Source organism: Tursiops truncatus, chromosome 8 (genome assembly GCF_011762595.2).
Source record: "Tursiops truncatus isolate mTurTru1 chromosome 8, mTurTru1.mat.Y, whole genome shotgun sequence".
Taxonomy (NCBI): domain Eukaryota; kingdom Metazoa; phylum Chordata; class Mammalia; order Artiodactyla; family Delphinidae; genus Tursiops; species Tursiops truncatus.
Genome location: NC_047041.1, coordinates 80,447,083 through 80,466,305, shown reverse-complemented (window position 1 = coordinate 80,466,305; position 19,223 = coordinate 80,447,083). Strand labels below are relative to the sequence as shown.

The 19,223-nt window shown below is 38.2% G+C and overlaps 1 long non-coding RNA gene across 1 annotated transcript in view; it reads left to right on the top strand.

Moving 5' to 3' along the window:
* Nucleotides 1-9,232: 9,232 nt before the first annotated feature.
* The window catches only part of LOC141279269 (uncharacterized), a 326,550-nt gene continuing 316,559 nt past the window's right edge, over nucleotides 9,233-19,223 (top strand). Inside the window, exon 1 of the long non-coding RNA XR_012333241.1 lies at nucleotides 9,233-9,269. This is a non-coding gene — a long non-coding RNA (uncharacterized lncRNA). The remainder of the gene's footprint in view (nucleotides 9,270-19,223) is intronic.

Genomic DNA, 19,223 nt, shown 5'->3' with positions numbered 1-19,223 from the left:
GCTATTGCTAATTTACAGATTGCCTCATTGTCCCCTAATTGGTTTACAAGCTCATTTATCACCCAATAACCAGTTCCTGATATCAATTCCTTCTATTTATGAGACCTAGAGTGGTATCTTTTTCCTCACTGGACCTCAGTGAAAATAGTTTTTCCCAAAGAAATCAATCCATAACCCTTAATAGTTTCATTGGTCATGAAGCAAATAATAATCAGTTAAAGTGATATTTAAAAGAGTGAATATTTTGTTCATGGCCAGTTAATGAAAATCATCAGAGAAATAGATTTTTAAATATAGACCTGGTCAAAATAATTTTGTTTTATTTGAAGCCATGAGGAGTTAATATAAAACTATGATCTAGGGCTTCCCTGGTGGCGCAGTGGTTGGGAGTCTGCCTGCCGATGCAGGGGACAGGGGTTCGTGCCCCGGTCGGGGAGGATCCCGCATGCCGCGGAGCGGCTGGGCCTGTGGGCCATGGCCGCTGAGCCTGTGCGTCTGGAGCTTGTGCTCCGCAACGGGAGAGGCTACAACAGTGAGAGGCCCGCGTAATGCAAAAAAAAAAAAAAAACAAAAAAACCCCCTATGATCTAGAGCAGGGATCCCCAACCCCTGGGCTGTGGACTGGTACCGGTCTGTGACCTGTTAGAAACAGGCCGTACAGCAGGAGGTGAGTAGCGGGGGAGCTATCGCTCACATTACCGCCGAACCATACCCCCAACCCCGCTGTCTGTGAAGAAATTGTCTCCCACGAAACCAGTCCCTGGTGCCAAAAAGGTTGGGGACCGCTGATCTAGAGGGATGAGCATAATCTTGTCAGGATGAACATTTTTCTTCATGAACAGAGAACATTATTTCTGCCATGAGGTCATTAGAAATCAAACACACATATTGAATGCTGACTCTTTAATTTTGAAAGAATGCTGCATACGTAAAACTGATAGAAGTAAAAAAAAACTATTATTTTCTCTTTGACATGCCAGTGCTTTCATTTCCTTTTTCTGAATATGAGGTTGGACTTGGAGGAAGAGATATGGAAAAGCTTTTTAGGGAGGTCAGCCCTTTCTCTCCACCTATTGTGCAGCCTCAGATGAGCTGTATGAATAATGCAGTGCAAGCATTTGCACAGCTGAGCTATGCTGTGTGGTCTTATAAAAAAGTATTATGGTATGTGGAGTTATAAGCTCTAAGGAATATTAATATGATTGTTAACATTGTAATCTATATTAATATCCATCATGTACTCTACTACATGCTTTATATATGTTATCTCACGAATCTTCATAATATCCTATAAGCTCAGTATCATTTGTCCTATTTTACAGATGTGTAAAGCAAGGGAGGCAAAGCAATATGCCCAGTGTTGCAGAGAGCGTAAATATTAGAGCTGGATATCAAATCCAAGTCTATTTGATTAAAACTTTCTCCTCTTTTTTTCCACACTATGCCCCTACTCTTACTACATAAAACTAGATTTCTATTTTAAGGTAAGGCCTGAAAATAAGAGTGAAGATAGATAGATAGATAGATAGGTAGATAGACAGTAGATAGACTGGTATTTCTAAAACCTATTGTAGTTTAAAATTGTTTCTATGTTCCCTGGAAGTGGAGAATGTGAATTATTTTTCTTGACTGTTCTCTTCCATAGGGAGAAATTCTAAGAATTGTGAAATAGAGTCTATAGACGATAATGGTCAGACCTCCTAACTTTATGATGAGAAATCTTAGATCCAGAGGTAGAAAATGATTCAGACAAGGAAGCTACTACCTCTCAGAATCTCCATTTGAGGACAGGCATTAGGTATTCAATGAGACTTAAACAGGGGAGAGGGGAATGGAGTTTAAGTGAAGCATTTGGACAGTAACTGCTTGCCAAATGGAACAGATGGACATTTCCTTCTGCATGTAGCAAGGGTCTGCAGTGTGGGCTGCTTCTTCATGTTCCTTTGAAAATTCTAAGAAATAAGGACTTCTGGGAGGAGGGAGACTATAGAGGGTTCCAGCTCTGTGAAGCCCCCAATAGGCTTCCTCTTAGGAAAATCAACACTTCTGATCAATACTCACGAGGAAAAGTGATATCCTATAACTTCATGAAGGCGATCTTGGGTTGAGAGGACAATTGCCACAAATTGGGAGAAAATCAAAGCACAGTCCCCAGTTTAGTCTTGGGAACCTGGTCAAGGAAGAAGGGGTGATTTTTAAGGTGATTGTTTGAGATATCCTTTTATGAGTCATCCCATAAGGAGTTTTTTCTGAAAAAATGGAAGTAGGAGTCAAATGCTTATTACAATTCCAAGAAAGTGAGGACCCAGGACAAATGAAACATTTATATGCAGCCCGAGAAACGTATAAGAGTTGAAACCAGCTATAAATATCTTATTTATACTTACATATGCTATAAACCACTCCATCAGATTCTAATTATAGTAATTATAGGGTTAAACAGACATGAATTGTGTGTTTGCTCTTCATTCTTTTGTATGACCTTGGGGCTGTTACCTACTTAACTGATATTAGTCTCAGTTTTTTAAATCTCTAAAATGCGAGATAATAATACACTTTGCTTGGCTAATGTTATTAGAGGTGTCTAGTCCAACTAACAAAAGCTATATCGTTTCCTCTGTAATTACATGATGTAGTTGCTCTGAGAAAAAGGTTACTGTCTCCCCCATCAATTAAGACAATCAGTCACACTTGATTAATTCAGCCCCCTTCAGAGCACTCAGCAGCTTGATGTACTTACAAAGGGGGCACCTACATAACAAGGGGATGTGCTGCACTGGGTAATAGTTACAGAAGTCAGCCATTGGCTGTCAATATTTGAAGGCTTTGTTATCCAATCAAATGCCTGTGGCTAATGGGGTTCTTGATAAGCTACACAAATAGACAATAATTTTCGGTTTATTAATGGGTAACAGTCAAATAATTTTGCAATATACTCATTACAAAAATGACAACAGTGAGAAGGTAGGAAAAGGGCAGAATATTTGAATTAGTTTATGATAAAGAGGAAACTGAGTGACTTTGGTTGTGATATTTTGCTTCCTGGATAACTTTGCCAGACCTAAGCCCTTAGCTGCAGCTCTAATTCTCAAGACCATCCTGTGACAATTTGCTTCTGCTCAGTTCTCTTTGCCTTTCACATCCCAAGAGAAAGGGGACCTGTCATGGTATGTAAAATGAGTCTCTGCTTGAAAAGAGTAGCAATCAAGATACAAGATATTTGTGTCATAAAACTCAATGTGGTGACATTTTCCTTTTTCTTTGATGCTATTTTAATACATAAAAGTAATACATGAACAAGTCATAATATTTAGAATAGAGAATCATGTAGCAAAAGAAATAAAATCATTCATAATCAGTTGTGGTCATTTTTAAAACAAAAAATGATTTGACTCTAATTCCAGGTTTAGGAGCATTAAACAAAGAAAGAAACCATGTTCTCAGACTGTTTAATGAATTGTAGTATGGGCTTCTAAGTGACAGCCAAAGTAAACGAAGATAAGGGAAATCAGTCAGTCTGAAGAAAAAGTATCTGTACACAAGATCAGCATCCAGTTTTGTTAAGAATCAAAGCTATTTTAATTTGTGCTTTTTAATCAGAAATAGGAATAGCGGGGCTTCCCTGGTGGCGCAGTGGTTGAGAATCTGCCTCCCAATGCAGGGGACACGGGTTCGAGCCCTGGTATGGGAGGATCCCACATGCCGCGGAGCAACTAGGCCCGTGAGCCACAACTACTGAGCCTGCGCGTCTGGAGCCTGTGCTCCACAACAAGAAAGGCCACGACAGTGAGAGGCCCCGCGCACCGCGATGAAGAGTGGCCCCCGCTTGCAGCAACTAGAGAAAGCCCTCGCACAGAAACGAAGACCCAACACAGCCAAAAATAAAAATAAATTAATTAATTTAAAAAAAACTAAAAAAAAAAAAAAAAGAAATAGGAATAGCCTCATTATGATCACATGAAATGCTATATGAACTGAAATAAGTATAAACATAACTAGAGTATGGAGATCAGATCACTTATTTTTTATATAGCAACATAATTATTCCAGTTAGAAGTAGAAAAAACATGAAGTATATTAAATTAAAAATATAACAATTTCCTTGTACAGTGTTCTTCAGGTTAAAAAGTTTAAATTTGTTCCTGAGATTAATCCTTTATTATACTTACAATGCAATTCTTGACATTATTTATTATATGTGATTTTTCCCAGTTTAGAGATGAGGAAAATGAGATTTAGCTAATTACCCAAGTCATACAATGAGCCACTATCCTGTGTTGCATATTATGTTGCACCTCATGACAGATTGCAGTATTTCCTTAGAGTAGCTCAGATGTACAGGTCATATAATTGAATGTTATCCAACTTTTGTAATTGAAGAATATTTTCTTAAAGTTGTAGGAAGAACCCAAAAGCTTAGAAAGAGCCATATTGATAAAATGGAAAAAACAAACACGAGTTGGGACTAACTGGTCCATCCATCAGTGTGCCAGTCTCTGAAGCCCCTCAACAGAACCCCAAGAACTGTTTAAAAACTGTTCACACAATTTTTTTGGCTGTTATTGTTTTTTATGGTGTTTGTTTTAAGTGAAAGACAAAATATGTAAATGAACAATGGATAGATATTTTAAGAAAGAAAACTCTGGTCCATAATATATAGCAATCAGCCTGGAAACCAGCCCATTTTCTAGAGTAACCAGCTCAGGAAGACAGCCTACTGTCTGCAAGTCAGACTTATAGGAATTCAGCCCATTATTCCAGCTGGTTGACTCGGGGGATGCCACACAATAACTCCTGGAACAATCAGCCCCCCAAATGGCCAGGACTTGATTACTAACGGACAGCTTCCCTAATTTTTGTCACCACTTCCAACTTAGGGCCAACCAGAGAAAGCCAGATAGGTACCCCTAACCAATGACACAGGATGCCTCACTTCTAGTTAGCCCACCTCCAGCTTCCCCATGCCTAAAAGCCCCCAATCAGAGCACACCTGAGACTTCTCTTCTTTCCACTAGAAAGCTTGCCCATTCTTCTGCTTGCCTTTGAGCCTCTGCCAAAGCGCAAGCAATGGTTACTATCGCAAGCTCTGAATAAATAGACTTTGCTTTTCTCATTTGGGCCATCTTTTAAAATTTTCCACAAGAGAAAACCTTTATTATTTTTAATAGAATGATACCTAATCATCATTAAAAAGCTCAAGCAAGGGCTTCCCTGGTGGCGCAGTGGTTGAGAGTCCGCCTGCCGATGCAGGGGACGAGGGTTCGTGCCCGGTCTGGGAAGATCCCACGTGCCGCGGAGCGGCTGGGCCCGTGAGCCATGGCTGCTGGGCCTGCGCGTCCGGAGCCTGTGCTCCGCAACGGGAGAGGCCACAACAGTGAGAGGCCCGCGTACCGCAAAAAAAAAAAAAAAAAAGCTCAAGCAACACAGGAGAGAGAAAAATAATCTCATCAACCAGAAATAAACACCATCACCATTAAATGAACATAATAGTAGATATTTCTTTGTGTCTACAGACAGACAAATAAGCAGATAGATAGGGGAATGGGTGGGTAGGTAGACGGATGAGAATGATTTTCATAAAATGGCATCATGGAATACATTCTATTTTAAATTGTGTATTAAGTTATTTTATTATAACAAATGAAAATAAACAGAAGTGAATAACTAGTTCTTTCCCAAACATATATTAGTTCCTAATAGATTGATTGTCCTAAAGGTAGGTAAAAATAGTGTGAAAAAATATGATGTGCCAGTCACTTCTTTAAACTCTAGATTTCAAATTTAAATGGTACTGAATGCCTGCCTGCTGTGAAGAATAGGACACATTCAGATGAACATTTCTTCCTGCTCCATTTTCCCTCACATCCTTATATAGGTTATTTATATTAGTATATTTGTTTTGTCAAAATGGGCAATACTTACATTATTTTCTATAAAAAGATCAGTGGCTGACATTTGTTGAAATCTGTAGATTCCATGTACGGTTCTAAGCCTGCCTACCTTTTGTCAGCCTTATGATTCTCTTTCTCTGTCTCTCTTCTTTTCTCTCCCTCTCTTCTTTTCTCTCCTTTTTGCTTTAGAGTAGGGGCAGAGGCAAGATTAGGGGAAGCATTCATCAGCTCCTGACATTACAGTTTGCTTTGACAAAGAACTGAAACACTTAGGATTTGCTCTCTTCTGAGTTGTTGTCAAATATCCTGTACTATGTATTTCACCTGGTTGGAGGAATATCCTGTTTTTCTGGTAGAATACACTAGGCCTTCAATTAATTCATGCAACTTAAAATGTAGCTTTGGAAAATTGTGTCCCTGCTGGCATTTTCTTGTTCCAGCTCACTCATGATGGGCATGACACTTATTCTTAAGAATTTGCCTTGACTGTTTTTCCTGCATTACTTATTCCTTTAGTCCACATCTCTGAAAATTAAAGGTATTAATGAAAATCTCAAGATTTGGGGTGCTCACATTCTTTCGCCAAGATGGTTCTCAGGGGACAATAATGGTAGTAAACGTTAGAATCTGCACCAAGTCATATCAAGATTTCCTACATCCTCCCTCGGGCTACTGCTTTTCAAAGTTAATAGCATTTGCCACTTTTGAACTTTCCCCCATTTTTCTGCTTTTAACTATTTTATGTCTATTTTTCAGGTGTAGAGTCGGTAACCTAAGTATGAGGAGCATAGGATGGGAGTGTTATATATATTCTTTAGGGCAATGGTCACTAACCTTTGAGTGAGGCGTAGAGGACTCCATGAGAGGTGCAGAGGTTTTGAAGGAGGTTTTCAAATGCATGTGCATTCCAAAAATTGTCTGTGGGCTGAATAAAAATAGTACTTATGTACTACTATATTTCAAATGAATTCAGGTGCTGTTTTATGGTGGATAAAATGGAAAGTAATTTAAATGCATTACTGAATTCTTTATAGCTCTTTGTCATTATGCATTTAGGCGAGGCAATATAGCGGTACTCAGGGGCTGCAGACAGAAAGCCATGTCACCCTGTAACCTTGAGAAAGTTATTTAACTACTGTGAGCCCTGCTGTACAGTGAGTTGATAATAGTATCTACCTCACAGGGTTGTTATAAGGCCTAAAGGATAAATACATGCAAATCATTTGCCATGATGCCGGATACCTCATGAGCACTCGGTGTTAGCGACTACAGTTGCAATCAATGGATACTATCACATGAAGATCTAATAATTGTTTAGAAGAGGATCTTCTTATTTTAATGTTGGGAATCACAGCAGGGCCAGATAAGCCTCTTGACTCTTTGGACATGGCTTATCTACTTCCATTAGGTTAGATTACATAAGTACTTCAGCAGGAAAAAAATGTATTGAGCATGTCTCCAAAGAAACAAGGCTGATGGCAGTTTAGCATGTAGCGTCTATTTGGATGCATGAAATGTCCCAGCTTGATTTCCACAAGAAGCAGATACTGACATGAAGATTAGCATGCGGAAGTTTATTTGGAGGGCTCTCAGGACCAACACTTGGTGGAAGGAAAGGGAAGAAAATAAGATTAGGCAGAGGGAGAAGTTAGGTGTTGATTCAGTTTCAAGGAAGGCCATAGATGAATCTCACGGGGAGCTCTGAAGTTATGATGGCCCATCGAAGTGGTCTCAAGTTGTGACAAGGAGGGCCGTACCATTGTATTCCCACATTGACCAGTGATCGTGTGCTGGGTACTTCTGCTTGAGGCGGGTTTCCCCAGTTGAGGGTAATTTCTGGCAAGGGCTCAGCTTGGAGGACTGGCAGCTGGCAGCACTCCTGGCAGGTGGGGCATAAGTTCTTCAGGTCTGAAGGGGGATTTGAGTAGGCTCCTCTCTATTAGCTGTGGCATGCTCTTGAAAAATCATGTATTCCTTTCTCAAAATAGTTCTAAAATGGCATTCAAAATAAACTTCAGAGCTAGTTTACTCGCTGCTTTAAAAAACATGTCTAATTACCATTTTTATTGTATGTTCTGATGTCATGAAGTGAAACATATAATGAAAAATATCAATGTATTCTTTAGTGTAAATGTATTTTAATATGTGATTAACATGGTTTGAGACACTTACTATAGATATTTATTGCATTGAATCTGATGGATCCTGGACGTCCATCTGTGTTTTAAAGACTACATATACATGTGTGTGTCTTTGCACACATATATTCAGATCTGTTTTGTAAACAAGCTTGATTTTTACATATTTATGTAAGAGTGGCATTTTTTTCCCAGGTCAGTGTCAGGCACTGTAGGAAACACAAAGAATAAGAAGCATTCCAGTCCTCAGGGAGCTAAGAGGAGATAAAACACATGCACAGTAATTATTTGTAGCAGATCACTTTTAAAAAGAGTTAAGGGGCCTGACATGGACATGACAGTATAGGCAGAAGAGAGGAGTGTTCAGGCGCACAGAGTGTCTAGCCAAGCTGTTCAGGTTCAAATCCCAGCTCTGTTACCTCCTAGCTCTGTGACATTAGACAAGGTAGTTGACTTTTCTGTGCCTCACTTTCCTTATCTGTAAAATAGGTTTAATGGCACCAACACTGCAGGGTTGTTAGGGTTACATGAGTTAACATATGGGTATGAGTTTTGTCTATGAGCCAATGCAAGAAACATGATCTTATTTTTCTTAAAAAAAATCAGATCAATGTACTCAGAACTCCTCCCTACCTGATTCAAAATTGAAATTTATGTTTTTGCAGGGAGCCTAGAGTAATATGAGAGTCAAAATATTTTGTTGTTGCTGTTGTTAAATCTGCAAAGTGTCTCTTTCTTTTTTAATTGAACTATAGTTGATTTACAATATTGTGTTAGTTTCAGGGGTACAGCAAAGCGATTCAGTTATGTGTGTGTGTGTGTGTGTGTGTATATATATATATATATATTCTTTTTCAGATTATTTTCCACTGTAGGTTATTATAAGATATTGAACATAGTTTCCTGTGCTATACAGTAAATCCTTGTGGTTTATATATTTTATAAATAGTGGAGTGTTATCTGTGTCATTCTCTGTCTGACTTACTTCACTTAGCATAATATCCTCTAAGTCCATCCATGTTGTTGCAAATAGCAATATTTCATTCTTTTTTATGGCTGAGTAGTATTCCATTGTATACTACATCTTCTTTATCCATTCATCTGTCAGTGGGTATTTAGGTTGCCTCCATATCTTGGCTATTATAAATAGTGCTGCTATGAACATTGCATATATGTTTTTGAATTAGAATTTTTGTCTTTTCCAGATATATGCCCAGGAGTGGGATTGCTGGATCATATGGTAAGTCTATTTGTAGTTTTTTTTTAAGGAACCTCCACACTGTTCTCCATAGTGGCTGCACCAATTTACATTCCCACCAACAGTGTAGGGGGGTTCCCTTTTCTCCACACTCCCTCCAGCATTTATTGAGAATCACAATATTTGAAGAATATTTGAAGAATAGCCTTCTGGTCTGCAGTGCACACTGGTCATCACTGTTACATGCACCTTCTCTGCCTCTATCAAAGGGCATTTAGATATTTGCTGAGGCTGGAAACTGCATTCTCTAGTTACTGACCTTCTCAGGTACACCTCGCAGTCATCTCACCTGAGACCAGCATCTCCCTGGTAGTAGACTACAGATCAGCACATCATTCTCCATTGCTTCTGAACTTTCCAGACTCCTACTCCACCATTTTCCAGAAAAACTCTCTCAAAACCTTTCTTGTCTAAAGGCTAATTTATTACCTTTCCCAATCCTGAAATCCCTCTACTTAGATAATCTAGTTCCATATTCTCTTATGAGCCTAGACTTTTGAAAACAAATGTTCTGTTTGGAAGTGATCTTTTGGGTATGCTTGTGTTTTTTCCCATTTCTGGGAAAAGCAAAGACAAAAACATTGCTGTCTTCTTTAGACAAAGAGGTGAAAATTATTTACAGCAGTGAGAATAAAATGCAGATTAATATGGCAATACATTATTCCACCATACACAGATTGCTCTATGTTAAACAGGGTGTATTTCTCCCTATTTAACTTGCAATTCAAGCTATTATAAAACCCATTGCCTGTATTGGTTTGAAATGAGTTTCAATATTTTCAGAATTCGAAAGTAGTAACTCCAGCAATCTGTTGTTAACACAAGGAGTAAAATATCAAGAGCATCTTTTTTTTTTCCACCCTTCCTCTTGTATCTGTTTATCAAATTGTCCACAGATGGTTCAGATCATAGGGTTTCAAGTTTTTATTGGAAAATCAAGTGCACTCTTTGAAACTGTATTGCTCCCATCTCCTAGGCATGTTCTCCAGGGTATTAATATGTTTAGATATGCTTCTGTCAAAATGATGCTGTTACATTCCCAGAGATAGAATATTGAGCAGGCTGAATGTGAACTCAAAGAAGGTAAGTGTTTTATTGAGTTATAGGAAGGGAGGTTCCCTGTAAAATAATGTTTTAGAAGAATTATAATATCAAATGAAATCTTGGACTGTTCAGATACAACTCAAGTGGAAATAAGTTGGAAAATGAAGAAATTTAGAAATAGCAGAGAGGAGTATTATTAACAGAAAAGATGGAATCCTAAACGTTTAGCTGTACCTTACATTATGATTGTCACATCAAATACTTTGGTGAACACCTGAAAAACTATATGAAAATAAAATTGTATTGTACAGTTACTAAAGAATTTTTAGAGAAGGATAATATTTGGAAAGAACATTTTTGCAAACTCCTAGGGGAAATACAGGGTTAGATTACTGCAAGTCTCTGATCATAACATTTTCATCGACCAATCAATATATAACCTTGTTTTGTGTGTGTTTTTATTAAAAGACACCCTATTTAATACATATTTTTGATTCTTTAACATTGAACTCATCACCAACAAAACTACAACTCATGCCTGAACAAAGCTTATCTAACACACGTGTTTTCTACATAAGGTACATCAGAGCCTTCTTGGACTTGGGAACATTAGCATTGCTCTTGGGGGCAATTTGAAACAGAGAAATCACCAACAAAAAGTGAAAAAAAAAAAGCAAATAATGTGGCACTAAAAAGACTGCAAAAAAAGGCACTTTATAGTAGGAGAGCTGAAACAAGCAGACAGAACTTTGCCTTATTTGACCTCAGCTGGGAACATGTACATTGTGTGACTCAAATTTTTCAACACATTGAGCATATCCATGAATGCCCACAAAAGCAATGTGAGTTTTGATTTTGGGGTTACAAATAAATTTTAGTGAGCAGGCAAATTCACAGATACAGAGTATGTGAACCGTACGAATCCATTGTACTTGGAAATAAATGTTTGTTGGGTGCCCTAAAGGAGTAATATAACTGTATTTTTTTTTTAGAAGTTCAGTTATTTGAATATTTTAAGGTACTTTAAATTAGGTTGTAATTATTCAGTCTAGAGTATTAATATTGGGAGGAATCTTAAAGATCAATCTTCTCACTTTATAGATAAGGAAGATTAATCCCAGAGAGAAAAGGCAACTTTCCCAAAGTTGCATTGGAAATCACATAGTGGCAAAACAGGACCAAAATCCCTTATCCCTGATCCTAAGCCCTTTTCTTTTTTTTAAGTACTCTACCCCATACAATGCAGAATATATTTTTAAGATTTATGTTAAGATTGAGATTGTATCAGTGATTATGCCAATTCCTGGTTTTGATCCATCCAAAAAAAAAATAGTGTGGTGTTCAGCCTAGCAAAAGCAGTGAGTATTGATAGTCAGTCTTTAACTTTTTTTTTTTTTTTTTTGGCTGCATTGGGCCTTAGTTGCTGTGCGCGGGCTTTCTCTAGTTGGGTGAATCGAGGCTACTCTTCGTTGAGGTGCAAGGGCTTCTCATTGCGGTAGTTTCTCTTGTTGCAGAGCACGGGCTCTAGGTGTGTGGGCTTCAGTAGTTGCGGCACATGGGCTCAGTAGTTGTGGCTCGCAGGCTCTAGAGCACAAGCTCAGTAGTTGTGGCTCACGGGCTTAGTTGCTCCACGGCATCTGAGATCTTCCCAGACCAGGGATCAAACCCGTGCCCTCTGCATTGGCAGGTGGATTCTTAACCACTGTGCCACAAGGGAAGTGCCTGATAGTCAGTCTTGATGATCTACTATTATCAATGGCAGGTATTCTCTAATTTTTATGTCTAATCGTATCACTTATTTATCACACCCACAGAGATGCATTCTCTCTACATATACACAAACCAGTTTTAGTCTTCAGCACCTACTGTGAGTAAAGTCAACCGGGATTGATCTTAAATGTATTGTTAAAATGATGAAACTAAATTTAAGAAAATAATTTTATTGTATATACAGTGTCAAAAATTAGATTTTTGTTTTTAACATTTTTATACTGTATTTTCATTAAGCCTTAAACATTCAAATAACTCATCGTCTAAAAAACTATGGATATGTCACTCCTTTGGGGCATATTGACCCAAGAAGCATTTATCGTCTGTTTTGAAATTAGGAATAATTTAAATATTGAGAGGCTGATTCTAACATAGATGATGTATAGCTACATGGATGAGCAGATAGAGAGAGAGAATTATGGTATCTGAAACAAAAATACATTTAGTCATTTTTGTAATATATTCCACTGGAATGTTTCTGTACTCAAGACATCTTTGCCTCTGGGATTAATGATTTTCATTTTGTTCTCAATTTGCTACAGTAACCAGAGATCAATTTTTAATATCCCATTGAGTTAAAGTTAGTAATTATTTCAGTAAGTCAGAGGGAAGGGGTTCTGTCAAGGAATTGGTTTGTGAAGCCTGAACTATATTCTGAAGTCATAAATATCTCTTCTTTAATGTTCTTCTTCAAATTGACCACAAGTTTAAATGGGTCCTATAGCTTGTTCTAATGGTTTGGCATGGATCATTAACTATCCCAGGACTCTAAGTATTTCCTGCACTGTGAAATCAGGGATGGAACTGTCAGATTGCTGGACCAAGAGTCAAAGGGCCCAGAGTCAAGAGACCACTGTCTTACTGAGGAAATTTTATTTGAGGATGGGAGTCAATAGGTGATGGGTAATTATCCATCTTACTTAATGCTTTTAATAAATTTAAATATAAATGATTTTTTAAAAGGACTATGTTCCCTTAATCAAGGAGGTGAAAGACATATATATTGAAAACTATAAGACATCAGTGAAAGAAATTGAAACAGACACCAATAAATGGATATTCCATGCTCATGGATTGAAAGAATCAATACTGTTAAAATGTCAGTACTACTCAGCAGACTCAATGCAATCTCTGTTAAAATTCCATTGGCATTTTTCAGAGAGATAAAACAAATAATCCTAAAATTTGTTTGGAACTAAAAAAAAATCTCAAATAGTCAAGGCAATCTTCAGAAAGAAGAACAACACTGGGGATACCATGCTCCCTGATTTCAAACTATATTACAAATCTATAGTCATGGAAACAGTGTAGTATTGGCATAAAAACAGACACAGAGATCAATGGAACAGAATAGAGAGCCCAGAAATAAATCCATGCATATGGGTCAATTAATTTGCAACAAGGGACAAAGGACAAGACTGTACAATGGGGAAATGACAGTCTCTTCAATAGATGTTGGAAAAACTGGACAGCCACATGCAAAAGAATGAAACTGCACCCTTACCTTACACCATATACAAAAATTAACACAAAATGGATTAAAGACTTGATTGTATGACCTGAAACCATAAAAGTCATAAAAGAAAACATAGACAGTAAGCTCCTTGACGTAAGTCTTAGAGATGATTTTTTGACTCTAACACCAAAAGGAAAAGTAACAAAAGCAAAAATAAATGAGACTACATCATACTAAAAAACTTCTGCACAGCAAATGAAGCCATCAACAAAATGAAACCTACTGAATGGGAGAAAATATTTGCAAATCATATTTCTCTAAGTGGCTAATATCCTAAACATATAAAGAACTCATAGAACTCAATAGCAAAACAAAAACAATATGATTTAAAAATGAGCAGAAGATTTGAATAGATATTTTTCCAAAGAAGATACACAGACGGCCAACAGGTACATGAAAAACTTCTCAGCATCATTAATCATCGGGGATATGCAAATCAAAATCACAAATGAGATATCACCCCCGACCCGTTAGAATAGCTTTCACCAAAAAGACAAGAAATAAGTGTTGGCAAGGATGTGGAGAAAAGGGAACCCTTATGCACTGTTGGTGGGAATGTAACTTGGTGCAGCCACTATGGAAAACAGATGGAGGTTCCTCATAAAATTAAAAATAGAACACCATGTGATCCTTCAATTTGAGCAATATATCTGAAGAAAACAAAAATGCTAACTTGAAAAGGTATATGCATTCCCATGTTCATTGCAGCATTATATACAATAGTTAAGACATGGAAACAATTTAAGTGTCCATTAATGGATGAATGAAAAAAGAAAATCTTTATACAATGGAATATTATTTAGCCATAAAAAATATGAAATCTTGCTATTTGTGACAGCGCAAATAGACCTTGAAGGTATTTTGCTAAGTGAAATAAGTCAGACAGAGAAAGACAAATACCATTTGATCTCTCATATGGAGAATCTAAAAAAAAAAAAAAAAAAAAAAGCTACTAGATAAAAGAGAACAAATTGGTAATTGCCAGTGGCAGGGGTGGGGGGGGTTGGGGCTTTGTTCCCAAAATAAATAACAATAATAATTTGGAGGTTATTTTGAAGAGCTCAGACTTAGGCTCTATAATTTAATGTTTATAAAAATCTTAGACTGTATTCCCTATAACATAAATGTGTATAAAACCTAGTATTTTTCTCTGTGAGAGTTACTAAGGCTTCCAAGGTCCAGTTAAAATAAAAATCAGTAATATGTTTCAAAAGTAGATCAAAGTTTATTCCTGAATAACTTCAGTAAGTCTTATTTTAAGTTTTTTTAGATTAATAAGAAAATGAATTTATTTAAGTATAAGGCCAGACTGAAGCCACAGACAGGAAAATGTTCAACATCACTGTGAGGGAAAGGGACTTCTTTATTGAAAAGATCTCTGCAGCCACTGATGCTGAGAACTGGATGCCAGAAATTCCACCTTGGCCACTCACAAAGAGAGCAGTGATGGTGGGGAGGGGGATGAAGGTGAGGATTCAGTGAGGATTAGGGTTGGGACAAGAATCCTGCCTTCAAACCATAGGCACTGTAGTTACTAGGGTCATGGGGAATGTGCTCCTGCATTCATTCCTTTCTTCCTCAAATATTTATGGACTGTCTCCTTTATGCCAGGAACTGTGCTAAGTGCTAGGGAGAAAGTAAAGACTTGCTCTCATGGTGCTTAGAGCCAACTGGATGAGACAGAGAAAAGGCATGTAGACCCATGGGGAGAAGGAAAGGGGCAGGGTTCTTCAGAGGAGGGTAGCACTGAGAAGGAAGTGGAGGAGGCCATACTGTTTCAGAAGCAGCCACAGCCCAGCCCTGCGTGGGTCCTCCCCAGACTTCAGCGTCTCCAGGGAGCACAGTTCACAGGTCCTCGTCAGGCCCCCACAGCACCACCACAGGTCTTCTTCTCACGGCAGCCGCCATATACAAAGGTCTCACAGAGCCAAGACTTAGAGTTGTAGAAGTACCTGATCTTCCAGGCCCTGCAGAGACCCGTGTACAGAGGCTCCAGGCAGAAACCAGGCCACAGGGCTTGGGCAGGGCTCTTGTTTTCATCCCCTGGGGTGCCAGCCACCAGGGTGGCCAGGAGGATAAGAAGAGCTGCAGAGAGACAGAACGGCTCATCTTCATGGCCTTGCAGAGGGCTTCTTATTTTAATTTTTGAAAGCAAAACCTACACAGATTCAAAGGTAATCTCAAAAATGAGTAAAAAAAGAAATTAATATCCTAGCTAAGAAAGAGCATGGCTTTGGGACTTCCCTGGTGGTCCAGTGGTTAAGACTTCCCCTTCCAATGCAGGGGGTGTGGGTTCAATCCCTGGTCAGGGAACCAAGATCCCACATACCTCACAGCCAAAAAACCAAAACATAAAACAGAAGCAATATTGTAACAGATTCAATAAACACTTTAAAAATGGTCCACATCAAAAAAAAAATCTTAAAAAAAAAAAAAAGAAAGAGCATGGCTTTGGAATCAGGCAAAATTCGGTACCAGTAGGAATTAGTCATTTGACCTCTCCTGGTTTCCTCTGTAAATCAGTATAATACCTACATCATAGGGTGGTTGTAAGTTCTAAATGAGAGCTCTATTGCTGCAAAAAAATTAGCCACAAACTTGGTGGCTTAAAACAATAAATGTTTATTATCTGATGGTTTCTGTGGGTCACGAATCTGGGTCCAGCTTAGTTGGGTGGCTCTGGCTTAAATTCTCTCATGAGGTTGCAGCCAATTTGTTGGCTGGGTCTGAAGTTTCATCTTAAAACCTGACTGGAGGAAGATTTGCTTTCAGGTTTGCTCATGTGGGCTTCTATTCCTTAGGGCTGTTAGACTGAGGGCCTTGTTTCCTTGATGTCAGCCAGAGGCCTCCCTCAGTTTCTTTTCACATGGACCTCTCCACAGGGCTGCCTGATAACATGGTGGGTGACCTCCCCAACAGTGAACAGTCCAAGAACAAGAGAACATCCAAAACAGAAACCACTGTCTTTTTATAACCTAATTTCAGAAGTAGCATTTCATCACTTGTGCATATATGATTCATTAGAAGCTCAATAAATCCACTCAGGAGAAGGGAGTTACACAAGGGTATGAAAACCAGGAAGTGGGGAACATTGGGACCATCTTAGAGGCTGTGTACCATAGCAATAGGCCAGGCAGGCATAGTGCTGAGTTCCATTGATATTAGCTATACTACTAACTCACTTTCCAAGTGGATTAAATCCACTTGGTTTTTAAGCATCCTTTGATCATGACCTTTATATGGAGCTTGTTATGTGCCAAGCAGTGTTCTAATTGTTTTTATATGTATTAATTAATTTAATCCTTACAAATTATCATGATACTTTTACAGATGAGAAAATAAAGTTACAGGATGATTAAGTTGCCCATGGTCACAGAGTTAATAAATGTTAGACTTGTGATTTGAACCCAGGCAGTTCCAAAGACTAGGACCCTAAATGTTATGCTATACTGTCTCACAGTCAGTGTCTCCTAACCTTTATGAGTTTTGGACCTCTTTCATGAACCTGATGAAAGCTGTGAGCCTTTTTCTTGAAAAATATACTAAGACACATTTTCCATACCATTTTAGAGGGTTTTCGTAACCCCTAAATCCACAGATGGACACCTGATTTAGAACTCTTGTCTATAATTCTCCAACTTGAATAGAATTCAGTAAAGGCTAGATTTCTACATAAACCAGGCTGGGGTAGTGAGATAGAAGCAGATTGTGAATCAGTAGAATTGAGTTTGGATTCTAACTCAGCAGGCAAGTCATTAAACTTGAGGCCACAGTTCTTTTATCTATAAAATGACGTAACAATCCTATATGTAAGAACTAACACATACTCAGTGTAAAAACTCACATATATTACTTTGTGCCAGGTCCCGTTTCAAGTCTTTTTCTTATAGTATCTCACTTAATACTTACATATCCTCCCCTTTCCCCTGTGAGATAGATATTACAATCCTGTTTTAGAGGTGAGGAAACTGAAACGCGAAGAGGTTAGGTACCTTGTCTAAGGTCACATAGTAAGCAGCAGAGTCAGAATTTGAACTGAGGCAATCTGATTTTGAAGTCCATACCCTTAAATGCTAGTCACCATCATTCCCTGGGGCTACTGTAAGAATAGAGTAAATATGCATATATGAAAACACTCCAAAAATTGCAAGTGCTAAAACATTCCAGATATGTAGTTGAAAGAGAAATGGAATTGATTTGCATCACAATCACATAACTTCACAGTTGTGTGCCCTTGAGTAAGACGTTTAATATCTCTGGACCTCTGCTTCCTCAACTAAAAAGGGGAGAATTCATACATCTCCTCCTTTCTGTAAATAAAATGCCTACAGGAAGGTACTTAGTAAACTGTAAAGCATTAAGTTAATGCAGGTTCTTCTTTACATATTTATATTTCATCAGATTCAATTGACCAAGGTCCTTAAGATAGATAAATGGTATATTTCAGTGAAAAAAAACCTTGAGTTTCTTTGATAAAGAATGATCTCCGAAAGTAGCAAGCCCAGCTACATTTGCTAATGTCTGTTATATTTGAACCTCAAATATGTTTTTTAACCAGATGCCACCAAGCAGTTTGACTTATCTTCTGAACACCCAGACCCACCTGGAGGGCGGTTTAAATCTTCAAGAATTGGTTTGGCTTCCTCCTTAAAATTTTCTGCATTTTCCATCACAGAGAACATTTTTAAACCTAATTTTTATTTTTAAAGACACTAAATAGCTAAATGTCAGTTAACATGACAGTTAGATTCTGCTGCAATAAATGATGTAGTTTCACTACATATGTATAAAAAAGGCATCGTGCAAACAATGAGCTATCTGAAAAAGAAATTGAGAAAAAAACCCATTTACAGTAGCATCAAAAAGAAAAAAACACGAATAAATTTAACCAAGGAGGTAAAAGATCTGTATATGGAAAACGACAAACATAGATGGAAGAAATTGAAGAAGATATAAATTAATGGAAATATATCACATGTTCATGGATTGAAAGAATTCATATTGTTAAAATGTCCATACTACCCAAAGTGATCTATATATCCAATGCAATCCCTATCAAAACTCCAATGGCATTTTTTTACAGAAAAAGAAAAAACAATCCTAAAAATCGTATGAAACCATGAAAGATCCAAAATAGCTAAAGCAATCTTGAGCAAGAAGGGCAAAGCTGGAGGTGTCATACTTCCTGATTTCAAAGTTTATTACAAAGCTATAGTAGGGCTTCCCTGGTGGTGCAGTGGTTGAGAGTCCGCCTGCTGATGCAGGGGACGCGGGTTCGTGCCCCGGTTTGGGAAGATCCCACATGCCGCGGAGCGGCTGGGCCCGTGAGCCATGGCCGCTGAGCCTGCGCGTCTGGAGCCTGTGCTCTGCGACAGGAGAGGCCACAGCAGTGAGAGGCCCGCGTACCGCAAAAAAAAAAAAAAAAAAAAAAGATAAGTGCTGGCAAAGATATAGGGAAAAGGGAACACTTGAGCACAATTGATGGAAATGTAAATTGGCACAGACATTATGGAAACAGTATGGAGTTTCCTCAAAAAAGTTAAAAATAGAACTACCAGGGCTTCCCTGGTGGCGCAGTGGTTGGGGGTCCGCCTGCCAATGCAGGG